Here is a 26,757-nt window from a genome sequence, read left to right as displayed (position 1 = left end):
CAAAAAGTCAAATCGCGGCAAATTCAGTCGCGTGCGTCAAGCGCAATTACGGAGGGAGTATGAGGAGTAGCAAGAGCTTGTTGGAAAGCTTAGAATCTCAGCCTCAAAATAAAAGTTAAATCTCGCTTCTATCACAACGGTTCCGGAGATACGGCCAATTTAGTAAAGGTAGTTTTTCGGATTCGAAATTTTAAAGCTCAGAATGACAGATGACAGTTTTCAGGTTTAAAGATGACAGAAGACACGATTCTAGGAGGCAGTTATAAATAGGTTAAAATAGTTTGGATTAGATTATTTTAAACTAATAGATTTGGTTTTGCACAGTTCTGGCGGTACTCACACTATATTTTGGACAGGAATGCGACTTCGCCACGGATCGGGTCAGGATTGGACTGCGGTTCCCTCGCCACGGACGGTCTCAGCCTGGTTCTGCTCACTAGATAATTCTACCTTCTGGGTCAGCTCTGCTAGCGGCACTGCACAGCGGTCTGGATCTCTGGTTCTGACAAAAGTTCTCGGCACTGCACGGCGGTCTGGTCTCTGGTTCTGCCAAAAGTTCTTGGCAAAAATTCAAACAGCTCGCCCAGCTGTTGAATAGTTTGCAAATGATTTGGAGGCCTGCTGAACAGGATTCAGCTTGTGGATTCAGGCCTCTCTGCTACAAATTCTGGAGTTAATTTATGGTCTCTGGAGATTGATGGATTTGAAGTCTGGATCTCTGGATGTGAAGTCTGAAGTCAAAATGCTCCGCAGAAAATGAAAAAGAAAAGTCCTATCTGGCTTCCAGTGGCTCTTTTTATGTGTTTAGAAAGTGGGTGGGTCGGCTAATTCTGCATGCCCAACCCTCTCAACTTATCATTGGCCAGTCCCTCCTCTCTTCCTTGATTTGGGGAACTGGGTTGTGAGTCAGAGTGATGAGGTAGGTTTATGGTCAGAGGATCCTCCCCTTGTCAAATTGCACACAAATCTATTTCTGATCCAAATACATATTTATCTATGTACCATTTTTCTAATATATTACGTCCCGTTAACATATTTTCTGTAGCACCAAACCATCCGATCCCTGTCTTTGTAAGATGTTGTGTCCACTTATGACAGAATTCTCCCCTTTTCATCCCGATCACAACCTCTAAAACTTTCCAGATTTTACACAAATGTGCACCAGGGATATGGGTTTCAGATGATAAAGTGTCAGATTTTTAACATGCATACATTTGGAGTAACAACCTTTTTTTCCGCTACTATCCCCAAGAACATACCACAGGGTCCTAAAACCTCTTAAAATGTGCACAGAAAAATCACAAGAATGATGATGTTATTTATATAATTTTTACAAGTCCGCACTATGAATTATCCATCTTTTTAAAATTATGCTCTGGCCCCAAAAGGGTGTGGTTTTCCAAAGCACATGGTGAAATTTCTGGTTTATCCACTTCCCCCAAGCTCAGCTTGCTCACAGATGCAGTGCCCCTCCCACTTCTCCTTCCAAGAGGAAGCCATTTTACGACCCCCCTAATATAACATTTGCCTGAGCCAGGGACAGTGCTTTGTTTAGTTTCCTGTAGTCCCCAGGTGCAACTCCCCTAATTCAATCAGAGAGGTGTCATCTCCTTTTGGCAGGGGCAGCAGGATGCAGCCAGGCCTGGAAACACAGCTGCTGATCAACTTCAACTCCTGTCGGGGGTAGTTGTCAGGCAGGATCCATTCTCATTAAGCCAGGTTTCAGCTAAATGTAACTTTTGTTCCCAGTTTTTCTTCATTCAAATCAAACTTACAGTTTTTACACATGCAGCTAGAATGCTGATTCTAAGTTCAAAACTATGACATTTAACAGTTGCAACCTATGTTACACTCAAAAGTAGGTCACTCATTTATTTTAAACATTTTGATTTTAGTGGCTTTCTGTCCATTTAACTTAAGCTGCTGACATCCACAGCTCAGCCAGTTTTGTTATAAACATTGTTTTGGGCTCTTTATCTTTCCAGATTTTGTATGCACACAAAACTTCATTCTGCCAGATGTCTGCTGGTGTTCAGTAAGATTTTTGAATATCCTGCAATGTTTGAAATAGGCATTTTGAGCTTGCATTCAGGGAAACAAAGGTGATTTTAAAGCGAATTTTCTTTAGCCAACCGGCGCTGCTGTTTTTCCTTTGGCACACATTTCACTCATTCACTCCATGGCATTCCTGGCCTATCACGTTCGTACTGGTGGGTGGCAGGTCAGGGGACCATTTTGCTGTGCGCAAAACTGCGCGGTTCTCCAGGATTCTGGCGCAAATGTGGGCGGCGACAGCCACATCTACCCAGTCTATTGATTCAACATGGGTCAAAACCCTTGACAACGGTTCCATAACTTCCATTCCCTCTGGCTGAACTTGCACCGTTTCCATGTCTGTTCGTCCAAGTAATGATGACATTGGCATAGCGGTATGCATCAATGGTTGTTGAATCAGTCCATCAATGCCTGGCTTTTGATTGACAACAGACTTCTGTGGGAGGTGCATAGTTGGGATCAAAGCTGCTTCTACTTCGTCCCTTCTCAGTTTTTGACTTTGTTTCAGTAGCCCCAGAGCTTCTCTAGTCACCTCAGCTAACACTCTCTTGTCTTCGGTATTGCTTCTCTTTTGGTCTGCTAGGTCCTTTATGGACTGATCTATTCTTTGGATGTTTCCCCATAGTTTGGCAGTTGCCATAGCTCCCTGGGGATCAGTCAAAGGCAGTCTTGAATTCATCAAATCAGACAGAGTTGAGAGATCTTTTATATTCTCATTAATTTGCTCATACATCTCAAGCATAGGAGCTATCGCTATTCTCAACGAGGACATGACAAAGGGTCTTAATTCATTTAACGCCTCCTTGATTAGTTTCTGAACATTCGCATCACTCCTACTTTGCTTTGATGGAGCTCTGTTGAGCGAACGTTTTGGTTTTGAATTATTCCGTTGTTTTTCTGGTGAGTTCAGGAGAGATTCATCATTGCTAGATGACTCTAGCCTCTCCTCTGTACTTAGGATGACAATGTTCTTGGGTGAAATGCTTCTCCCTTGGTTATTACAGTTAGATTTTGGGGGACAATTTTTATCAGTTTGCCTGGGTCTATTCTGTGAGCATTCAAACGGAGGTGACAAGCTTGATGCCACACGTCTTCTTTTTCTTACACCCCTCGGCCAATGATTCCACGGAGTACATTCCTTGACAGGTATAAGTGACGATTGCTCTGGTCTACTGGGTGCAATTTGTAGTTCCTCCAGATTAGATTTCAATTCATTGGGTGCAGATGATTTTACAGTTAGAGATCCGTTCAATTCTGTCAGATCCGACAACAGTTTATTTACAATGACCAGCGAGTTTCTCTTTCTGGCGGGAGATTTGCAAGATTTCTCTCGGGTTGTTGATCTTTAAAGGGGGAGATGAATCTGCATTTTCTTGTAAGGAAGAGCTCACCGCCTCATCTTGACAAGAGGCATCCTTAGGTCTTTCCGTTTTTTCTATGGATGATTTATTGGATTCATGGTTTGCGTCTGTCGCTTCCAACATTTGGGAGTTTTCCATGCACTCCTTTTCAAATTTTTCTATGAAGTCTATGTTATTTTCACATAGCTCTGGGATGTCCGTGGGACAGGGAGTGTTTAACACGTAAGACTTATGGGCATTCGCAAGGTCTCCTTAACAGGCCATCGTGCATTCCAGCCAATCACTTGTGCACTCTGAAGTCAGGCGCCTATCTCTTGGCACCAAAACTCCAGAAGCTTGTTCTGCAACCAGGCCAGGGGCCCGCACCGCATGCGCGGCCAAAACTCGCAGCAGCGGCAGAACAATCGCAGAGTCATCTCCCTCAGGAGCTGCGGGGGAATCAGCATCTCCCCTCCGCCGTGTGCACTGCTCGCCTTGAATGCTTAGAGCGCGGCCAGCTGAAACAACATCCGCCGCCTCCTCTCCAGCACACCAACTGCCGGCCGCGGCAGCTTCACACACTCCTGCAGCGCCCACCGCCCCCACCCCCAGAGGTGAGAGCTTGTTAGAGGGGAAAAACTCATAGTTTTTAAACGTAGGGTGAGTCTGTGGTAGGCCGTCGGTTGTGTGTACCATATGTGAAGCCTCACTCGCACTGGCAATAGCAATCATGTTCGAATGACTTTCACAGGGCTTGAATGTTAACTGACTTGGGAGAGAGATTATACGAGGGGCAGGGTCCACCTTATGTCGGCTCATAGTGTCAGTCATCTTCAGGAATTCTCCTCGCACAGTTCGCCGCAGCTGAAGACGAGTTTGAGGATGGTAGATTATTCGTTGTGGATACTTCTCGCGGTTCATATTAGCCACACGCTTGGTAGACAGGAAGGTGCCTCGCAAGCCTCGTGAGCCTCCAGAGACTCACGAGACTCTGCACCGACTCCGCGCCGCTCCGCGGATAGCAGGGGTTTTTAAGATCCACACCCCTCTCTCAGTAGTGAAAATAGAGGAAGGACAAAAGTTAACCAGCAGGGACTCCAAGAAAGGACTGGAACAGAGACTCATGAGACTCTGCACCGAATCCGTGCCGCTCCGCGGATAGGGGTTTTTAAGATCCACACTCCTCTCTCATTAGTGAAAAGAGAGGAAGGACAAAAGTTAACCAGCAGGGACTCCAAGAAAGGACTGGGACAGAGACTCTCGAGACTCTGCACCGACTCCGCACCGCTCCGCGGATAGCAGGGGTTTTTAAGATCCACACCCCTCTCTCAGTAGTGAAAATAGAGGAAGGACAAAAGTTCACCAACAGGGACTCCAAGAAAGCACTGTGTCAGAGACTCACGAGACTCTGCACTGACTCCGCGCAGCTCCGCGGATAGCAGGGGTTTTTAAGATCCACACCCCTCTCTCAGCAGTGAAAATAGAGGAAGGACAAAAGTTCACCAGGAGGGACTCCAAGAAAGCACTGGGTCAGAGACTCACGAGACTCTGCACCAACTCCACGCCGCTCCGCGGATAGCAGGGGTTTTTAAGATCCACGCCCCTCTCTCAGTAGTAAAAATAGAGGAAGGACAAAGGTTCACCAGCAGGGACTCCAAGAAAGCACTGGGCCAGAGACTCACGAGACTCTGCACTTATTTTTTACAGGCTATAATCAGATTGTTTACCTTTTTTATCCTGTGTGGTAATGCCTTACTCTCCACTGTACAACCACCCTACTAATCTTTCTGGTTAACTGCAAAAACGCTTTACTATTCCAACCTCTTTAATTAATATAGCATTTATATCGTGCTTCATGCTGGAGAACAACCGCTAAGCACTCGAACACGCTTCGAACCAATAACGATCTGCATCTTGCTTCCAAGACAAACACATTGCCCTCTGAGCTATCCCCCAGCTCTTTTTCTTCAAATGTCTCCCCCATCAGCTCCTTAACCAGTTCTATTGCCTGCTGCACACAATCACCTCCCTGAATTCTTGTCTTCTGCCTACTTTTCATGCCAGCTTCTTTTCTAACAAAGTTTCTCTGCTGCACTCTTCTTTTTCTTCTAAAATAATTCTCATGAGATTGCTTCATCATTGTCCGTATTGGTTCATGTCATGTGACAGAGCTCCAAATCTATCTTGTTCACACCTCATTGATTCTTCTCTAGACCACCTACGATCTCCTACCATTCCAAAAGTCTATCCTCGCCTGAAGCCAAAAGCATTGAATGTATCCTCTATTCTAAAGTCAAATGGTATTTGATCATCACTCTCTTTTCGCACTGTACCAATCAAGCTTTCAAAATCTTCACTCTACTGAAACTGTTCTCCTTAACATATTTAACTCACCTCTAACTCATCATCAATCGAACATGTCTTCTATTTTCATTCTCCTTCACTTTTCTGATGCAATTGACATAGCTGACCACTCTACTCAACTTCTTACACTTTCACGACTGGGCTCCTCTGGTTGTGTTTTTCAGTGATTTCAATTCTATATATCGGATTATTCTTTCTCCTTTTACTAGGCAGGAAAATGTTCCTCCACTTTTCCCCCATAACATGGTGTCTGGAAGTGCTCGGTTCTGGGATCTCTTCTCTTCCCTCTGTAGACGTCTACCCTCTCAACTATTGCCTCATTAATTGGGCTATTTTCTAATTTCCATCTTCAACATTCAAATATGTTTTATTCTGTGTCCTCTGTTTCTGGTTCCCTTCTTGCAGCAACCTGTGCCTAGCTTTTCGAAATCCAATCTTAGATACATGCCTATTTCTTGCACCTGCATGCCCCAAAACCTGAGAATATCTTCTTCCACGCCTCCTCTATACCCATTTCTACTCCCCTTTCCAATTTATGTCCTCCTTCTGATCTTCCTATATCAACTTCAGCATGTAATATAGGCATAGTTGTATGTGTTGCTCTCTTTCTCTAGACACATTCATAATATTGCTTGCTGTTTTCATCATCAACTTAAATATATCCAACGCACATCCTTGTATCTCCTTTCATGCCACTAAACTGTCCATCTCTCCCCTACACTCTACCATAGTCTTATCTCCCTTGAACTACTGTTCTGCACTACTCATCGGTCTGCCTGCCAACTCATTGATCTGCCCGAGTATTACTTTTCCTTTGTTCTATCTTTAACTCTTCTATTCTTCTATTTATTCTCTGTACTGCGTTTCATCAGGATTTTTATTACTCCTCCTAATTAAATGCAAATATACGTACACAGAATACCCTAGACTTGACATGTGCAACACTATTCATTTTAATTTAGTACCTTTTTTCTAACAGTGTGATAGGGTAAATGGCCTTGGAACCCCTCTGATTGTGTGGTAGGAGGCCTTCCATGGTTTTCCCCGTAGTCAGTCCTGAATACGGAATGGGGGCAGGGCCTAAAAGCCATTTGTTCAAGAGGAGAGAAATCCACTGACAGGCCCATAGGTAAGCGCTCACACTCTAGAACCTGTAAGACAAGATAGCTGCACCTCGTGAGGGATGGGGTGCAGGATTCACTTACTCCATCACAAATCATTAATGAGGACTCAGTAGTTTGGCAAAGGGAAGTCTGTTTAATGACAAGTACATCAAACAGGAAAGCAGTTAGGAATCAGCATTGTTGCGGCCACCCGTCTCGCTCTGACTTCCTCGAACTTCAGTTGAACAGCAATTCTTATAGGCAATATTCGTCATCATTGACGTCTAATTCTACAAAACTCGACATGCAATATAATTGGTTAGGAAAGGTAATTTAAGTATAGGTGCTTTATCTGTATATGATAATAGAGCATGCGGATTGGATAATTCTTATCGGGTGGGCGTCTACGCTCCATCCCACTACATCACACGTGATAGACGTCATTACAAGTACGACGTCTCATTGGTTCTACGATATACAGGACTCTAGATAACTTGGTCCATTGTGATTGGGCAGGTTATACCGCTAGACATAAATCCCCATTTAAATTAGCAGCATGCAGAATGGACACCCAGGTGCCTGGTGTCCCAAGTTTCACCCTGCCTCCCTTCCATCAATCAGTATCTTAGGGATATGTGTCAATTAGTTGGCTGGGTATGGCCTCGAAACTGTATCCTCTTATCAGGATAAGTTATGGCATCCTTGGGTCCTGGATGACATCAGGCGGTGGTACATCTTCGCGCCCGGCTGGTCACGTGTTAGTTCACCATGAATATGCTTCAGTTTCCAGCTTTCAGTGCATTTATTTCTGTTTCAGCCTCGCCACCTGCATGGGCCCTCCTTATCTTGACCTTCATGGGGCAGGCTGGTATGCTCTGAAGTTTGAGTCTTGTTAGCTGACACTCTCCTCCCTTTCTCTGGTTGACCTCGATTTCCTAGGCATGAGCCGCTCTTTGTTGAGTTTCGATTACACTCCTTCTCTTGCCTCTGGCTGGGTTATGAAACTTGGCCTGTCAGGCCTCTGGCAACCTGGGTACATTTCTGCTTTTACAAAATGGAGTTGCACTTGTATAATGTACCTTATTGAGGTAGATATATGGTTGGCTCTTGCCGCTCTATTCTTCTACTAAGCATTGCAAGCAGTATCGTTTTCTTTAGCTTCTTGCGTTCCAAGCCTATTTACACACGTTTAACTGGTCGGTTGCTTCCATCTGGTCTCGTAGCAATGTTTCCTCACAGTTTAACATCGTCTCTTCTCTGTGTCCATTACATTTATTTTCGTAGCGGCTCGCACTGGTGTGCTATCTTCGATGGCTGTTTTCGTTCATTCGCGAGTCTGTCCAGGCCCTTGTGTCATTTCCACAGGCCTTCCATTAAGGCTCTTTGGGTCTCTTCATGGACCGTCTGTAGGTACTCTTCCTTTCGTATCAGCGGCTGGTACGGCTGTCTGATAGGGTACCGTGCTGCCCAGGTTTGTCTGGTTATGGGCGCTTCAACAGGTATGGATAATCTGATGTACACTGGGCAGAGCCGCAGTGCAGCTCTTTGTTGGTTCATTTGTTCCTCATACGTCACATACCTTGGTGAGTACTCTCCTGGTACCTCGAAATGAGCGGCAGGGGTGCAGGCCTTGTCTGGGACCTCCTCGACACATTATATGTGTCTCTGTATCTGTAACCCAGGCCGTGGAAATAATAGAACTAGTTGGTGGCGAGAACCAATGGCAGGGAAGGAATACAGGAAACAGGAAGGAGCATGTTTCAGGTGAGTTCAAATGAAGAGAAGCTGGACCAACAGATCAAATGGAGGAAAGACAGTCTTGGTGAGTGTCCAGAAGAATTGCTGAATCACTGTGCATGCTGAGTTATTGGTTGGTCGGAGAAAGTGGTACTTGGGTGCGAGTGTGTGTGAATGGACTGTGAGTGAGACTAATAGATGGGCGTAGGAGGTGAATTAAAGTGATTGAAATGTGAGTGGTTGATTGAAAGGAGGCTGACTGAGGGAGTAGTTTAGTTTGAGTGTAAAGTATTAGTAGTGTTGAGAGGAGTGAGTAGTGGTACGGTTGAGAGGGCAGAGTAGTAGTGGTATGGAGAGTAGAGAAGAGTACTAGGATAGAGAGGAGAGAGGAATTCTAGTGTGGAGATGGAAGTATTGTAGTGGTGTAACAAGGGGAAACAAGTAGTAGTGCAGAAAAAGGAGGGTGTTTGCTGAGAGTGAAGTAGAGTAAGAACATTGAAGGTACAGATGGGAAGAGTGAGAGCAGATGGAAAGAGTGAGAGCAGGGGAGGTGAAGGAGATTGAGGTGAAGAAAGTGCAGAGTGCAGACGGAAGGGAGTTGAAGGGTAGAACATCATGGTGAGGAGTACAATAACTTGAACAGTAAGAAGGTAAGAATCATGTGGGACCTGAGTCTGGAAGACACATGTTTTGTACTAAATGTTATTGTTGGTCTTCGTTTAGGATTAACTCATATTGTTCACAGATAGATACAGATTAAAGGGTGATTATCCTGGGGCCATGACAATCAGCCAGGCGGAATATGACAGTAGAGTTTATGAACTCTAAAAACTATTGTGGAGTAGACGGCTGCCTAGGCTAGGGTGAAACTCACCTACGCTAGAGGAGAGAGAGGGAGGCAGAGATTAGCAAGCACCCCTAATTTCCTTAAAACAAACCCTTTTGTTTTCGAGAGTTGGGGTGCTTTCTGTGAGAATGGGCTCACACCTTAGGGCACCAATGTATTTGCCTTGGAACACCCTCCCTAGGGGTCAAGGAAATTGGCACTGCACCAGCAGAGATTCCCCCTGTGGGGACAAGGACTCCGTTCATCTGAGGAACTCCCAAATTCTTTTATGGCCTAATTTATCAGACAACTTGAAGGACATACTTTATAGAGCCTGGGAAAAAGATGCTACCATTTGTTATTGTCAAACAGAAAATTAATATGTCTCCTTAAGTGGGAATGTCCATTAAACTAGGGTGAAGAAGCTGAAATGGAGGGATACACCTTAGCAAGCTGAGGCCTGAGAGACACGTACGTCGTCCAGGTAAACCCCAGGCAAATTCAACACCAGAGACATGAAGGAGGCTGCAGACGGCGAAGCACACAAGTTTGAAAACTGTAGGAGATCCTGTGGTGGACGAGTGGTCCCTCAAACTATGCTGATACAACTAGGCGCCCTGACTGCTAACCATCTGGTTACCCATAGAGTTAAAAATCCATAACCAGGGAGAATACGAAGCTTGGGATGCCAGGGAGAAGCAAGAGCAGAGAAAACAAGGAAAGCAGCAAACCTCAAACATACGAAGACTCCAGTGATGTTATCCCAGGCAAGCCCAGGCAAAGGGGAAAACAATAGACTCTGGTGGCATAAGCGGAATTGTTAGGGGACTATTCAGATTCGTCCCTGTGATATGCATGCATGACAGAGAAAGAAGATGCAATGATGGTGAACACTAAAGCCTGAATGCAATAAACCTTGAAAGAAACACAAACTCCATTAAGAGAATCCTTCATATAATAAACCCGGAGAGAGACACTAAAGTTAAGAAACAAACACCTGAGGAGAAAAGCACAGTGTTTTCTGAGAGAAATATGAATGCAAGAGGAACTTTAGGGCACACTAAGACTGAGAGAGCCATGCCTGAGGAAAAAGGCAAACTGGAATATTAATCAAAAGACAGCAAAGCTAAAATGAACAAATATTGTGCCCTACGCAAAGGAGAAGAAGATATAAAATTAGAGATTTACAGAGACTGGGTATCACTACCCTGGGCAACCCTATATGGGAAAAAGTAGTTGTTCAAGGTTCAAGAAGCCAACAACTGAGAAGGGTAAGGAGTGTAACAAAGACTTGAAGGAAATATATCAACTGATTAAAGGAGTCACAAGAGACTACTTGAAAATATTGTATTAACGAGAACTGAGAAGAAGAAGCCTGCAAGAAGCAATCTCAAGGAGTAAGGAGTTATTCTATCATTAGTTAGCATAGTGGACAGTTCATTTGGACTTAATTGAAATGTCCTCACCTCAAAGGGTCAGTGTCCTCTGTTAGGGATTTTGTCAAAGGCCATTTTATAATTTGGTGGTATTTTGGTACAGTGGTAAAATAGTGATAAAATGGTGGTACAGCGTGGTTATGGTGATGCCCTATATGATGTGACAAAACTCCCCTCTAATACCTGTATTCTGCTTAGGGTCAACTCTAAACGCAGTATAGCGGGCTTTGTACATACAGGATCTCGACTGTGCTACCTGTCACTCCAGTCACTTATCTACGAGACTGGACTGCTGTACTGGACAGATTTGTTCATGAGACACTCTTTATTATGAATAATGCAGCAGTCACACATGCATAGTACATTTGTAAACTTACTTGCTAGGCCCCCAAACTGTTCCTCCCTGTTTTGTCACCCATGGTAAAATGTTTTACCTCTTTTGACACTATGGGCCTCATTACGACCCTGGCGGAATTTGAAAAACGATGGCGGAAATGTAATACCGCCATCGAATACCGCTCGTTGCGATTATGACCCGTCACCGTAAAGTACGATGCCATTAGCGACACCGTAGCGAACGCCAACGCTAACTGCACCAAGTACGCGCACGCGCGCCTTGCAAAACCGTAAATTCCGCCATGGCGCAACGGTACGCGAATTCCGACCCTAGCGGACATCTACTTAACGCCATCAAGCATGGCGGAAAGTACCATTCCGCCATGGTGAGAATTACGGCATCGCGAACCAACCGTAAATGTCCCTACTGAGTGCCTGTACTCCACTCCCTGCCCACATTGCACAACTCCTCGTAGGCGCAATGTAGTCACACTATGCAACCAGTGAAATGTACAAGTCACCCATGCATGCCAACGAACAAATGCATGCAGGGGCTCCAAGTGCCTTGTGAGTGGCCATCCATATTTGGCATGTCACCATTGCCGTACTGATGCAGCACAGGCATTTGAAGGTTCAAGTACACCAAAATGAACTGAAATATTCCATGAGACAAAACAACAATAGTCCCCCATCGCTTGCCACCAGTGTAAATCAACATTCAAAGCAGTATCCTGAGGGAGACTGCACCAGCCCTGTACTCTTGCCAGTAGACAAACCAACCATCAGCATAAGCATGTACCACACAAGTTGGCAGAGTGACTGAGCAGCCAGGCTCATCTCAAGAGGGGCCAATGGGAGCTGTAGGGCACAGATGGCACGAATACAGAAGCAATTCCAATGGACCTGACCTCAGTCCCCCTCCAAGAAACGCACGCAAACACAGGCACCTGTGACTAGCCAATTTCTGATAATCCCATCATTCCACCAATCCACCTGGCTGACCGGCATCTGTTGCACAAAAGCTAATCCCCCGCCCCTGAGCATGACATCATAAAAACAGTCATAATGGCAGCCCCTATCCCGGACCTTACTGGGCTTCGTAGGCAAACGCGGCCAGTACAGTACCACACAACTCTACTCAGAAGCCGGAACCCAATGCAGATCATCTCACAATACATCGCGCCACAAATCGGAATATGCTACATTACTAGCAAAGAACAACGCTACGCGGTTAATATCTGAATATAAATTTAATGCACATCAGAATCACCAAGCCCATACAGCTATTTGCTCATAAACTCCCAAATAATTTTCATTACTGTGGGCTGCATCCGCAATAAATGACCAGCTTCTTCTTGTGTGACGCCCTGTTCCTTCATGGTACACAGGGGCTACATTTACGTCCAAAAAGGCAACATGGAAGCGCCTAGAGCCGCAGGGCCGTCCCATGAAGTAGGCACTAGTCCAGCTGAAAGGTCGATATGTTGCTCCTAGCCACTAGTACTGCATAAGGGCATGTGGCCCATTGGCGATCGTCCCATAAGATCGTAATGGTGCTCCACTGATTAACACGAAGCTGCAGGTGTCGACTGTAAATGCCATCTGCAGGAGTGGCGTACAGATGGCAGCGGCAAAAGGGGAGGAGATACCTGTCACCCAAATGAAAAAATAAATAATAGTATGGGCATCCGAACTACATATGTATTACTCACTTCATTCAACACACTAAATCTACAACCATATGCATGCTAGCCCACTCAAAAGGATTCATTTCACCCAAAAATCACTTGCGAATCATAACAATATAAATCGAGGTGAATACACTATTACAAACGAGTGTTTGTGTGCATGCGTCTGTTAAAACAGAATCCATTAGATGGGATTAGTAACGTGCATAGACACAAGTGTCTGAAGGCGCGTCGAGACAGGGAGGGTTCAACAAGGGCAGATAGACGATGGTCCCACTATGGCAGCTTTGTATCACATAGCGCAGGGGAAGTGGATAGATTCCAAAAAGCCATGTACATGGCAAACTCTCAATTAAATCATCTGTCCATGCATCCATTCATCATTCCCTCATCCCGGTATAAAAACGCCTTAATATTTACTCACATAACATTTGAAATTTCCATTGAGTCTGTGCGTATTGCAGTCTGCAAAATCCACTGTGCTCCTGCCCGGATTTCTAGTGTAGTGAAGTAACATGTATTTGGGAACGTCCTGCCTTATCGTCCACTACGCTATTGCGCATCCCATTCAATTCATATCAATCATTGCATTCTCGTCATGGGCCCTGTCCCAAGGACATTCAACAATAGAACGTTACATTTCCAGTCAGACCTGTGGGCGTCTCCTCGCCGCTAGTTGAAAACCAAAAGCGCTGTCCTTCGAATTCCTCATTTGCAACATCACGTCGAAAAGGCATCTGTGAACGCTTGAATCCACAAATACATCTATGTAGGTCGGCTGTGTGTGAAAATGGTAACTGGCTTCAATCACTAATGGGACTCCCCGCCCGTCGGTGAACGTCGGTACAGTGCTGCGAGGGTCCACCGTTGATCGAGTACTACATTCCACTGACCCTTCACAAGTTTGTTCGCGACTGCAAATATAGTATGTGAAACAATGGGACCATAGCAGGATTAAAAAATAAACCAATATTTCACTGCCATCGGGATTAAATACATGATTGTAATTGCAAGATGCCATGCGTCAAATTGCAGAGTTGTGTGCGGGACGTGCTCGGCCAAAAGTAATTGCAGCTGGCACAGGTGGAATGAATCACCACAGGTGGAGGCTATACAGCCTGAAAACACATAAATTGCACACCCAACCCCCTCCCACAACCACACCCACTCCAAAATGCTACCGACAGGACTAGCGATGTTGGGCCTGGGGGACCTGACAGCACTGCAAGTACTCCAAATTCAAGAAGAAGACGAACACCAACTACTACAACAACCGGCCGCACAGAGGAGACGCAGGAGGAGGAGGAAGAGGGCAAGGCAGGGGCAGCAAGGCCCACCAGCACAGCCACTACCACCACGCAGGCAGTCCGCAATCCCACGCCTCCGAGCTAATCCGTTCAACCTCACTGCTGAGCAGATCCACACCCTCTACCGTTTGGACCGGGACACCATAACCGCCATTGTCAACATGACACACGCTGACCTTGTCAGCATGATAGATAGCCCAACCGCCATCCCACCCCTACTGAAGGTGGTGTCTGCACTCCACTTCCTGGCCACAGGCACCTACCAGCACACAGTCGGACAGTTGCATGGCATTTCACAGCCACTATTGTCACGGACACTATTCCAAGTGCTTGATGCCCTCCTGAATCACACAGACGACTACATCTCTTTACCACGCTCGGAGCAGGAGATTACAAACACAAAGGTGGGATTCCATGCACTTGGCGGCATACCGGGTTGCATTGGTGCCATCGACTGCACCCATGTGGAATTGGTTGTCCCACATGCCATGGAGGTCCAGTACCGCAACCGGAAACAATATCACTCCATCAATGTACAAATGGTGTGTGACTCCAACAGGATCTTTACACATTGTTGTGCCCGATTTCCAGGATCAACCCATGATTCTATGGTCTTGAGGAACTCTACAATACCACGCTACATGGAGCGACATGCAGGGCACCGATCCTGGCTACTCAGTGAGTCTCATTTAATGCATGAGAATGTGGGGTAGGTGATGCGTCAATGACCTGGCAGGAAGGGGGGGGGATGCGTACGTAGCAATGTCATTCCACAAACATCCTTTATTGTCCACATACAGGTGATGCCGGGTATCCACTGAAGAGATGGCTCCTTACACCAATCCGGAACCCACAGAACCAGCATGAGGAGGACTACAACCATGCCCACTCACGTACCCGTGTAGTCATAGAACAGGCATTCGGCCTACTGAAGGCTCGTTTCCGCTGCCTCAGCAGGTCTGGCGGGGCACTCCTGTACCGCCATGAGAAGGTTGCAAAGATGGTCATGGCATGTGTCATGCTACACAACATGTGCGTACGTAGAAATGTGGCCATGCCCCCTGACGCAGAACTGCAAGCACCTGAAGATGGTCATGATGAGGGTGGGGATGTGGCAGCACCTCAAGGAGTCCGCGAGGCACAGGAGGCCCGTGAAATTCGTCAGAATCTCATAGATGCATGCTTCTAGCACTCACGCCTGGTGGCTGTTACATGGACACGGGACTTGTGGCACTGTGTGTGTCTGGAACATGCACAATGTGGCCTGTACGCCAAGAAAGGCCTCGTACACAAAGATCAATGTCCACACATCTCATTGGATGAATATGAAGAAATGTATAGCAAATGTGAAATGATATTACACACCCAATCGACCCACCACCCAAAAAAGCCCAACACACCCCCTCCACCCTCCTACCTCCCCCCCGAACACCAGTGTCCAGAGATGCTCATTGTCAGTGGGCAGACGCTATTGCAAGCCCCCTCTCCAGGTATCAGGGGCACCCCTGCCTGTGGAGCGCAGGTTCCTCCCAGATCTACGTTGGGGGCTGCCCTGGACGGAACTTGCAACGGATGATGTCTCTGCCTGCTCACGTCCATGCATGTCCCTAAGGGTTTGTGTGAGCTCAGTGAGCACACGGCGCACAGCGGCAAGTTCACCACATACGTCTTTGGACGTCGCATGCAGTTCCCCCCTCAGGCTCTCGGTGCTTCTCTCCATTTTTCCCCTCAGGCTCTCGGTGCTTCCCTCCATTTGTGCCCTTAGTGTCTCGGTACTTCGCTCCATTTCTGCCCTAAGTGTCTCAGTAGATGCTTCAATGGCTGCCTTGGAACCCCCACATTCAGCAGCATGCTCCTTGAGGAGCGTGGCCAGTTGCTGCTGTTGCACAATCATCTGCTAGAGGGACTGTTGCGGTGTCACAGAGGGGCTGATCACCTCATGTTGCCTTGCCACAGGCCTTGTGGGGGTTGGCCAGTCGTCGTCTTGTGGGTGCCCCTGCGTGGTTTCCTCATGGTGTACGGGATGAAACAAACAGGGGGATTGAGACAGGTCATGGATGTGTCCTACATCGGCAGCACCGTTTTCTGTGTCGGAGCATGCTGGCATGAAAGCAGTGTCACCTATGGTGCTGCTGCCACCAGAAGCAGTGCCTTCTGTGGCATCCATTGGGGGGACCTGTGGTGCTGCTGTTGTGGACATGCTGGCTGCTGGGGTGCCTGTTGAAGTCCCCTCCAGTGTGCTGCCACTTGATTTGTGCTGCTGCCGTGTCTTGATCCGTGTAGCTGAGGTGGAGGGTCTTTGGCCGTTGGTCTTGGCCCTCTTTGCAGGTGTGCTGGTAGGCGTGTCCTGAAGCTCGTCGTTTGAATCGGTCCCTGTGGTGGAGTAAAGGAGGGCGAGCGTTATTTATGGGTCTGTGGAAATTGGAATGGCAATGTATCACATGCATTGGGGTGGTACCTGAGGGTGATTTGGGTCAGGGCCTTGGAGGTGGTCTCATTTTTGTGTGGATTGAGGATGCAGTTATTTTGCAGCCTGCAGTTAGGGTGTGCATGCTGCACATGTAGGGGGTGTTCTTAGGATTTTTACTTATTTATGTATTTAATCTGACTTTTGAAGGGCGCTATCATGGCAATGTATGTGGACGTTCTCCTGGACATGTGTTTCTATTGCACTATGGGGACACATGGTACTTCACATGATTGGACATTGTGGATTTAGCATTGTTTTATTTGGGCCACCTACCTGATTCTTCGGATGTCTGCACTCCTTTCTCCATCCCTCTGACTCCCTCTATGCTCTCAATTCCAATGGTGGAGGCACAGATTTCTTCCCAGGGGGTCAACTTGATGGGTGATTCCGATCCTCCCCCGGTAGCTGTGGCAATGTTTCGGTTGGCAGAAAGTATGCTCCGGACGCGTATCCGCAAGTCGTCCCATCGCTTTCTGCATTGCTGTGGGTTGCGGGGTGCGGTCCCCACCGCACTTACCCGCTGTGCCACCAGGGCCCATATGGCCTTCTTGTTCGCAAGTGCCGTCCTGGTCATTTGCGTCGAGATGACGATGGCAGCATTCTCCTGGAGGGTCTATGTGAGCACAGTGAGTTCCTCATGGGAGAAGTGGACCTGCCGCTTGCGATTGCACGCTTTTTTAGCAACTTTTCCCATTTTTATTTCTTTCACTGGGGTGGCTAACGGTTTGGGATGTGTCTCAGGGTCGGTTTTTGATGGTTGTGTTGGGATTCTGATTTTATAGGTGTACGGCATGCTGTTTCCCGTTCCGGCCCCATGGTTTTACTTCCGTTTCCGTATATTTACGGTGACCGTAATTTTCGCTGACCGCTCATTACGGTGACCGCTAAGATGGGTGGCGGAATTGCACCTAGGGCGACGTATGACGGCGGTAAGGGGCGTTTTGGGGTCATTTCCGCCATCGCGGACTTTGCACTTCCGCCATGGCGTAATGCTCGTGCCCGATGGGTCAGAATTAGCCGGACTTTACTCCATCGTGCAATGGCGGAAACGCTATTTACACTATGGCGGTCATGTCAGTTACTTTCCGCCAGGGTCGTAATGAGGGCCTATTTATTTATTTATTTGGTTTTCTAAAGTGCCAATGGCCCAGGGCCATCGTGGTGCTGTTACAAGGATACTTGCTTGAGATACAGTTAATTTATACATTAAAAGGTACATTTAAATTTCAGTGTACAATCATATCCTGAGATAGATTTGCATGGTGGTTTAGTATACAGTAGAGCAAGGATATTGAGTTAGTGCAGAGTATACAGGTTTCAATTACAGTGGTATGTGCATTGCAGCATTCCCTAGACGCCAGAGTGGTAGAGGGCATGTCTAGAGGTGGGGTGAGAACATCTTTAGAGCATTATTGGAAGAGTTTCATTATTGGAAGGGGCTCTTCCCTGTAATTTCAAACCATTTTTGCATACATTTAGACACAGAAAATCACAAACCCACTGATTCAGTTTTAAAAATGCCTTTGTTTGCACTATTGTTTGAAAATAGGTTATGTGGTATACACATTAATAGAAAATAGCACCTCTACATTAGATTACATGACTAGATTTTCATTATGAATAATCCAGCAGTCACACATGCATGATATGTTTGGAAACTTACTTGCTAGGCCACAAAACTTTACCTCCCTGTTTTGCCACCCGTGGTGAAATGGTTTATCTCTTTTGACACTCTGGGGCTCTTCGCTGTAATTTCAAACCCTCTTTGTCATTGAATTCACTTAGACACAGAAAAACACTACCCCACTGATTCAGTTTTAAAAATGCCTTTTGAGTAGATGCACTATTGTTTGAAAATAGGTTATGCGGTATAAACATTAATACAAAATGGCACATCTAAATTAGTTTACATGACCAGCCTGTGTTCATAACAAAACATTTACATTGCGTAGCTAACCCAGACCTTGCATCCCAAGGCAATTGGCTAAATACACAGTCTAAGAGAAGAAACAAAAACAAAAGCACAAGCGCATTCCAAATTTCTTTTCTCTGTCTACACTTCAGCAAAGGCTAATAAAAACACTTTTCATAAAGTGACCACTTAATCCTGACTGACCGTAGAGCTAAACACATTTATCTGCACATGCTCCTCAATTTTTACCAATACTCACTTTCAGTGTATGGGGCTCCTGCGCTGTTATAATGGGAAATCTCTCTCTGAAGTGGATTATCAGCAAACAGGGGAATTACAAATTCTGCAGAGTTCTGCCATCCACAAACGAAAGCTAAAGGCCCCAGCTTCATGGAAAGTCTTCACTGCATGATTCTGCTCTCTGCCGGCAGCTCTCCCGTCCTTCTCTGAACCACATCTGCCCCCACCGAGCTGGTTTCTCTGGCAGTATATCTTCATAAAATAATTTGCAACAATCACTTCCACTGGTACACTGGAACTTTTCACCACAGCACATTTTCTTCTCAATTTGTTCAATGAGCCACAGCCAGCACACTGCGTGCACATTATGAATCTACTGTAAAGCAGCACATTATTTTAACATTTCATCTGAAGCATTTTGCACTGCTTTGTTAAGGGTACATTATGAAGTAATGAGAAAGTGTTAGTTAATTGGGTTAATATACATAGTGCAAACTGGACTGATAACCCATCCACTCTGAAGTGGATCATTTTAAAATGTGCTTAATGTGCTTAATGTGCATTTCCATTTGCTGTCTGTATTTTTGTATTCAGTTTAATGCCTCCTCTGAATATAATGTCATGTCCCTACATCTCCATTATCTCTCCCTACACATCTCCAGTACCTATTCTCCTACCCTGTGATCCACACATAACAATAGCCTGACTAAAGAGTACAGACACTTGCTCTGCTTGTTTGAAGCAAATTACCAACTGTGAGATACTATCGGAATTAAACATTTCATGTTAACTAGAATTGGGAAATATTGAGCCCAAGCAGAAGTACATATATTTCTCACAGATAAGCTACAACCTCTGATATGTGGCTATCTTCCCACTTGATGTTGTAGGCTACTTTTTAGAAAAAGGCAAGCATTCAACCACCTGTATGTCACGTAAAGTGCCACACCAGTACAAGCACACTTATGGATGCCTATATTCATTGCATCTGCTTAATCCAAATGTTGAAGTCAGCACATACAGCTTGTTGCGAAGAGGCACACTGAAGGATGTTGGTTCAAGCTTTTACCCCAAGCCAGTGAATCTAGAGAAAGCTCTGTGGTTTTGGTGTAAACTTGCCACTTGCTTGTAATACCTTATTATTCTTCACCTGAAGTACACCTTTCATTTGGGCTATTTCGAGTACGTAGGTGTGTTTGATTATCTAGGGAATCATCTGTACACATATATTTTACTTTACCATAGACAGCACATTACATGGCGATCTGTGCAATTATAAATAGTGAATCAACTGGATTATTAAAAGAAAATTCTGTTCAGAGGAGTCTTACATTTCCACACTCTATCATCTCTCTGATATTTTCAAAATGACGGGCTCAGCTTTATTGCACACTGTGTGGCTGTTCTTTTGTTTAGCACCAGGAATGTAATGTAAACAAATATATATGTTTTTAGAGTAACTGAAGTAGATGTTACCCATCACCATTCATTTGTACGGAAAACATCATTTGTTTTTCATTGTAATAACACACATGTGATAGAAAACAATCCTGTTTTTAATACAATACTATTACTACCTTGCCATTTGATAGCACTGGCAATCACGTTTCTCATTGGTTGGTACCCATTTAGGCCAAGGAATATCATTTGAATTATTTGCAATCAACTCAATAATATTTTCTTTTTGAATCATGAGAATAAAACAATGTAATTTGGAATTGTATATTATGTTTCAAAATGGGAAATAAAAAATGTATGTGATTGATTTAAAGGTTAATACTTATCATTTGGAATAACACTGACCTTCAAGTGTCTACATATTGATGCATATTTAATGTCATCAGTACGGTCATGGGCTGCTTAGACTGAGACTGAGTGACTGAGTTAGGGTGTTATACCTTCCAAAAAATGCTGAATGTTCTAATGCACAACAACACCTCAACTAATGCTGTTTCACTGCACCTCAGTAGCAGTTCCCACCGTACTATCGGCAGCCATGTAGCATTAGCTGCTGCCTGAATACTCCCACTTTCAAGCTTCCTATCTGGTTGCGAGATCCATCCTTTATGATGGCCCACGTTTCGCGGCTCTTCCGTTGGCAGATCAGTTTTAGGGTTATCTCTGCCTGTTCCTGCTTGCAACGCCATTTGAACCAGCAGACCCAGTTGCAATATGTTGGGTGCATGAGTCTTGCTGCATCTTGTATATCCGTGCTTATGTGGGAATTGATTTGCTTTTTAGAACCTCAAGTAATTTTCTTTTCTTATCTAGCATTATTTTGCTGAACGGGTGCTTTGGTTTATGGTTGTCATGGTGACAACCAGATTTGACTTCCATAAATTGTGTTAAGAGGGGCGCATACTCAACATGGTGGGCTCCAAGGGCAAGACCCAATCCCAATTAATGTGTAAGCTACGAGATCTCTAAGGGTCTCATGCAGTGATGCTCGTTTTGCCATATGGAGTTACTGCTTCAGTGGACGTTGTTGGGCTGAGAGTTATATGGTTGGAGTTCTCCGGTAGGAAGGTTCTGGAGGCAAACGATGGGGTGCGATGAGCCACCTATTGCGTCTGATGAAAAACGACATAGTTATTGTGCTGAGTAAGGGGCAATGGCCTCTGGGAAATTCATTTTATGGTGGTTGGTGGCATGCAATGACATACTTTTTAAACTGCAGTGCCAATATGCATAAATGCCGTTCAGAATTGTGAAAATAGTCTGGAATTCTGTTGCTATAATGTATTCAGAAGCACCGAAATGGGATTTTAATCCACCGGAAAACAGCCATTTGCTTCTGGAAACCCAAGTATGTGATCAATTAAATAAAATCAAAATTGCTTCCTTTTGCTGTTGACGTGTAGTTTATGCCTGTAGGAATGCACGCAGATTGTAGTCTGCCGTGTGTTTCACAATACACTATCCTTCTGTCAATAGAGGTGGCCGTGCTCTGTCATCAAGACGTTACATAATGAAATTCTCTGTGATTGGCTGGTACAGTACATGCACCATACGATTGTTTGGAGTGAATCGTGACCGCAGAGTTCTGCAAGGGTGGTGCAGGTTGTCTTCCTGTTAATGTCTGCTTTGATGTTCCTTACCATGTATGCTAGTACATATGCAGCATTTCACCTTAAGATGTTGATCACCTTATGATCTACAATGTCTTTGGCTTGTGTGTGGGGGGACATTTTACAATGGGGTCCTCCGGAGTGCATTGCTGTTGTCTCGATTATCAATTACGTTATTTGGGTGTGTGTTATGATGTTGGAACATGGAATGCAGGCATGTAATGTGTATGTGGAAATATAGCTCTATGTCCTGAATGAAAGAGTTGGTGAGGCAGAGCTGGTGTGAGGAGCCTGTGCTGGGGGTTGCCATTGATATTCTTAAATAAACACGTTGTGAAGCTTACCCTCTGGTGTTGCTCGTGCTTCATATCAGTTTGCAAGATAATTCTGTTCAATTATCGTGCTATCATAATCAGCTAAATTCTCAGTTCCTTGAAAATTGAGGTTGTGTTAACGTTAGATTAGTATGTTGAATGGCGGTATTTGTTGCATGGGACTGCCACCACTGCCGCCCGCCCGTATACTTGGTGGCATCTGGCTGCCTTAACTCTAAAAGTGTGCATTTAGGCCTGCGATCTCCCTTGCCGTGCGGTTCTCTATTTTATTTTGGAGAGTTATGCTTATGGGGCTGTGTGCTATTGCTCCCTGTGTGCATGCTGTTTTTTGCAGTTGTACCTGCGAATGTACATGACACATGATATTAGATGTCCTCTAGCAGCCTTTATTGCGGATGTTGCCTGGTGGATATTATGTGTAGGTGCATGTCTTCTGATGGTGCATGGACCCTGGTGGTGCAAATGCTCTTCCAGCATGTTTTCGGGATTTTCTATGGATGGATAAGATTACGCATTTGGTTCAAGTGACAGTGCATGTAATGTAACGGTGATTAGTCTCTTTTGGCAATTGTGCGCAGTGTTGCATACTTGATGCATTTGATCATGCACAGTTCAGCTAGACTCTTGAGTGTTGCACTGAATTATTTATGGTGTGTGTACATCTTTCTGTTTGAGTAATCGTGTTTGTTCTTGTGAGTGGATATGTTGAGCTTTTCTACATCGCAAACATTGCAGGTGTTCTTTTCTCTTTGTAAAATGGATATGTGCTATGTTGTCACTTGTAAAAAGGCGTATGCTTATTGAATGCTATCTGTACTTTTGCTGTGCTGTGACAGGAGTGCTGAGTACATGCCTTTCATTGTATTTCTGAGAGTGATAGTTGACTGAGTGTGGCGTGGATGATCAGCTGGAAGACTTTACATTCATAACTACCTTTGAACTAGCACAAGCCTGACTTTGCTTGGTTTCAGGGAGGCAGTTTCAGAGGGAGGCCCCAGCCAAAGAAAGAGATCTACCACCAACTCGTTGCTTGGAGAAGCCACTGACTCTGAGGGTGCTGGAGGCGGATGAGCGATGACCTCGAGAAGGAAAATATTTAGGAAGAGAGATTTGAAGGTATTTTGGCCCAGGGCCTTGAAGGCCTTGTGGACAATGCAAAGGGTTTTGAACTTAACCCTCGCAGAAGGAGCCAGTGCAGAGATTTCAATCTTGAGATTTTAGTCAGATTCCTTTGCAACATGCATTGTCCTTTGCCCATCTCAAAGGCCCTCAATTAATTGGCTTTCCTCTTCTAAAGAACAGATGATAAAGAGTGTTGCATACCCTATTCTACAATACCCTAACACCAATAATGTTAAACATTACACAAACCTTTGTATATACTATTACAACCATTATAAAAAACCATTAAACAAGCAATGTACACTGTGCTTTTTTTCATAAAGTTCATATGCCAAACCTGTTTTGTAAATATTGCAATGAGAGAGTGGTGTGAACTGAAGTACACACAGAAGCCAACTTTGCTGAATGCCGTGCAGTCCAGTGAACATATGCCTTAAAGTACTAATTTGAGATAGGGCGTGATGTAGTAAATTAGTATGGTCCTTCAGGAGGCTACAAAAATAGTCAAACAATAGTCAAACAAACTCAGTACCAGGGTGGGGATTTATGTCCAGTTATCAAACAGGATGGGTCCGGCAGTGATAGTGGTAGAGGAGATTAATGGGTGGAGTATAAGGGCCATGCCAGCTAAATCCCATGCTGGGAGCCTTGGTGGGGGGTAGATTTCAGGAGAAAAGGAAACTAGTAAATGATGATAACGCTAATACATTAGATTTTCTGACACAGCCATATATCCTATTTCTTAACAATGCTGGTTGACTGCTTTTTTTTGCAGTGAGAATGGAGAGGTTTTGTTGCACTGCTCTGCTCTCACCTGCAAACCAATGCTGTCTCTGTACTGGTCTGATATTTGCCTTTACCTCTGAATGCTGATATTACTGATATGTTTATATTTTATTGGTTTTGATACAAGTGTTAGCACTAACACCACTTATATGCCAATACAATGACATAGGTAAAAGTGATATAGGAGGTAAAAAAGCGAGGACAGGATTTTAGGTATGAGTGTCTATGGTTGGCATAGCAATTGGCAATGTGTTGCATGAAATGGACTAAGAATCAATGGTACATTGATATGTTGTTTGCAGCAGGCAGCATCAACAAATATCTCCCCATTTCCCCTCTTCTTATGGTGAGCTGTGACTTAGAGCAAACACTGACTTATGCAGGTTGTGGCTCTGGGCCAGGCTGATGTGCATTCTGAAATCCCCCAACCTACTGATGGTGTTTATTTCACACCTGTGCTGTCGCTGCAGAGAATGTGAATTCCCCCTATCAACTATGTTGCGCACCTTGTGTCTGGCAGTTGGTGCTATGAAAACGTGATGTAACTTAATATTTAGTAAAGTTATGACCAGCATCTCCCCTTGCGATTTCTCCTCGTGAGCTCTTCAGGAGAATGTTGGTAAACAGAAGGCCTGAGTAGGGCTATTATGAATGTGACGCGGGGACAAACTCACTGTGCCTCTGTCGTGGAGGGGGGGCTTGTGGGGCATTGGAGGCTACCTGCCTATTTCATTGCAACAGTCATGAGCAACAACACATCAGTTTGTGACTTTCTGCATGCACCTGTAGTTCGTCACCACTTCATTGCTTGTGCTATCAGAATGCTGACCCTCACACCCTCCGGCTATAAGCACCTCACCCCCCATTGGCACCTCCCACCCTCCTCCCATTGGTGCCAAAACATCAGGCAGCACCATTGGAAGGTGTTAATTGGCTGAAAAGGGATTGTGATTTTACGAAGTTCAGATTCGCTTTGCACATTGCCTTCAGCTCTGATCAGCCTCACTGCTTTCTGCATCCCCCAAAAGCTTTATTCTGTATTGAGAGACAGCACTGTCACCCAGACGATTTGTCATTGTCTGCCCTGGACATTCCTTTGTCTCTTCCCCATGATCCTCTCCATCCCCTTCCCTAGACCCACCCCACTCTTCTGTTTCCCTCCTCCTTCCCTTCCTCACCCCTCCCTCTTCCCTCTCAGTTTAATTGCACTACTCTGCCTCTTCCCTCTCAGTTAAATTGCTCTACTTACTGTTTTGTCAGTCTGATTCATGATTGTAAATTGCTTCTACTGTTATAATGTTATATGTATCCAGTTGTTAAAATGTACAGCGGTTTGGAGTAAAGCACTATATAAACATAATAAATACAATACAATACAATACAATACAACTATTTTCGGTTTTGATCAACCGATCATAATGATTTCTGCATTCATAGCTGTAAATTCCATTTGTGCATTCACTATACCACTACTTATATAGCACTTTATTTCTTTCTTTCTTTGTGGAATGTATTGATCTATTTCAATGAATGAAGTTAAAATACATATTGATAAGTTTCAGTTCCATCGTAGTTAAAAATATGGCTGAGTGAGTTGTGTATTAATTGTAATGGTCTGTGCTAAAATGCTACGGTAATTTATAAATCATATGATAACTTCCATTCCTGGAAAGGCCAACTCAGCCTTGGCTCTGAGTCTGATATTTGTGTATATAAACACTGTCGATAGTAACATTTAATATGCAAGAAAACAACATATCTGCCAAATAAGTACTAGTTATAAAACTACCATTACATCATTATGGTCCAGATCTGTTGGAACCACCCAAATTAAGGGCCTGTGTTAGTCAGTAGAGGAGGATACAAATTCAAATTCGGGCATTGAAACCAATGTGTAAATACCCATATCCAGGCTTAGCCATTTGTTGATACTGTGTTCATGAACAGATCATCTTAATTGATTGTACACCTCTAGGTATCTTTGGTCACAAATGTTGCATTCTCACATACTGGTGGCATCCTTAGTGCATTGACAGCGCTTTCCTTTCATCAAGACAATTGAAATAGAAGGGCAACACACAGGACACAAATTAACACGTGTCAAAGTCCCCAGTGAGCTTATTTGCCTGAAACTCTTTGCTACTTTCTAGAATTTCAAATGTTTTTCTTCACCTCATGAAAAGAATTCTACTAGTTTGTTTAATCAAATAATAACTATAAACAGGTAGCCTTATCACACAGTTTTTTTTTTGTGGGGTATAATTAAACGATCAAAATAGATCCCTATTGCACTTTGCTCTGTGACTCAATGTAATATGTGTTGACCGAACTTAAATCCTAGCAACCCCCTTTACAAAAGTGTGTTATCCTGGAAAATCCCTTTACAGGGTCATGTTATTTTAAAAGTAAATTGCAGTCAGGGAATCCCCAGTGATATCACTAACATTGTGTTGATCCTCTGCAAGCAATTTTAAGCCTTCACTAGGGAGAATAAGAATAAAAGATAGACAAACTCAATTTTACTCTTTCATGTTCCTCTCTGTCTCGAGCACAAAAAACTAATTCTGCCTACTAATGAGCCGTGCAGGCTTTGTTCAATAAATGACTCATATGGAATCCACCTGATTCATGG

This window comes from Ambystoma mexicanum, chromosome 6q (genome assembly GCF_040938575.1).
Source record: "Ambystoma mexicanum isolate Mex_15411 chromosome 6q, UKY_AmexF1_1, whole genome shotgun sequence".
Lineage (NCBI taxonomy): Eukaryota > Metazoa > Chordata > Amphibia > Caudata > Ambystomatidae > Ambystoma > Ambystoma mexicanum.
This window is presented reverse-complemented; position numbering follows the sequence as displayed.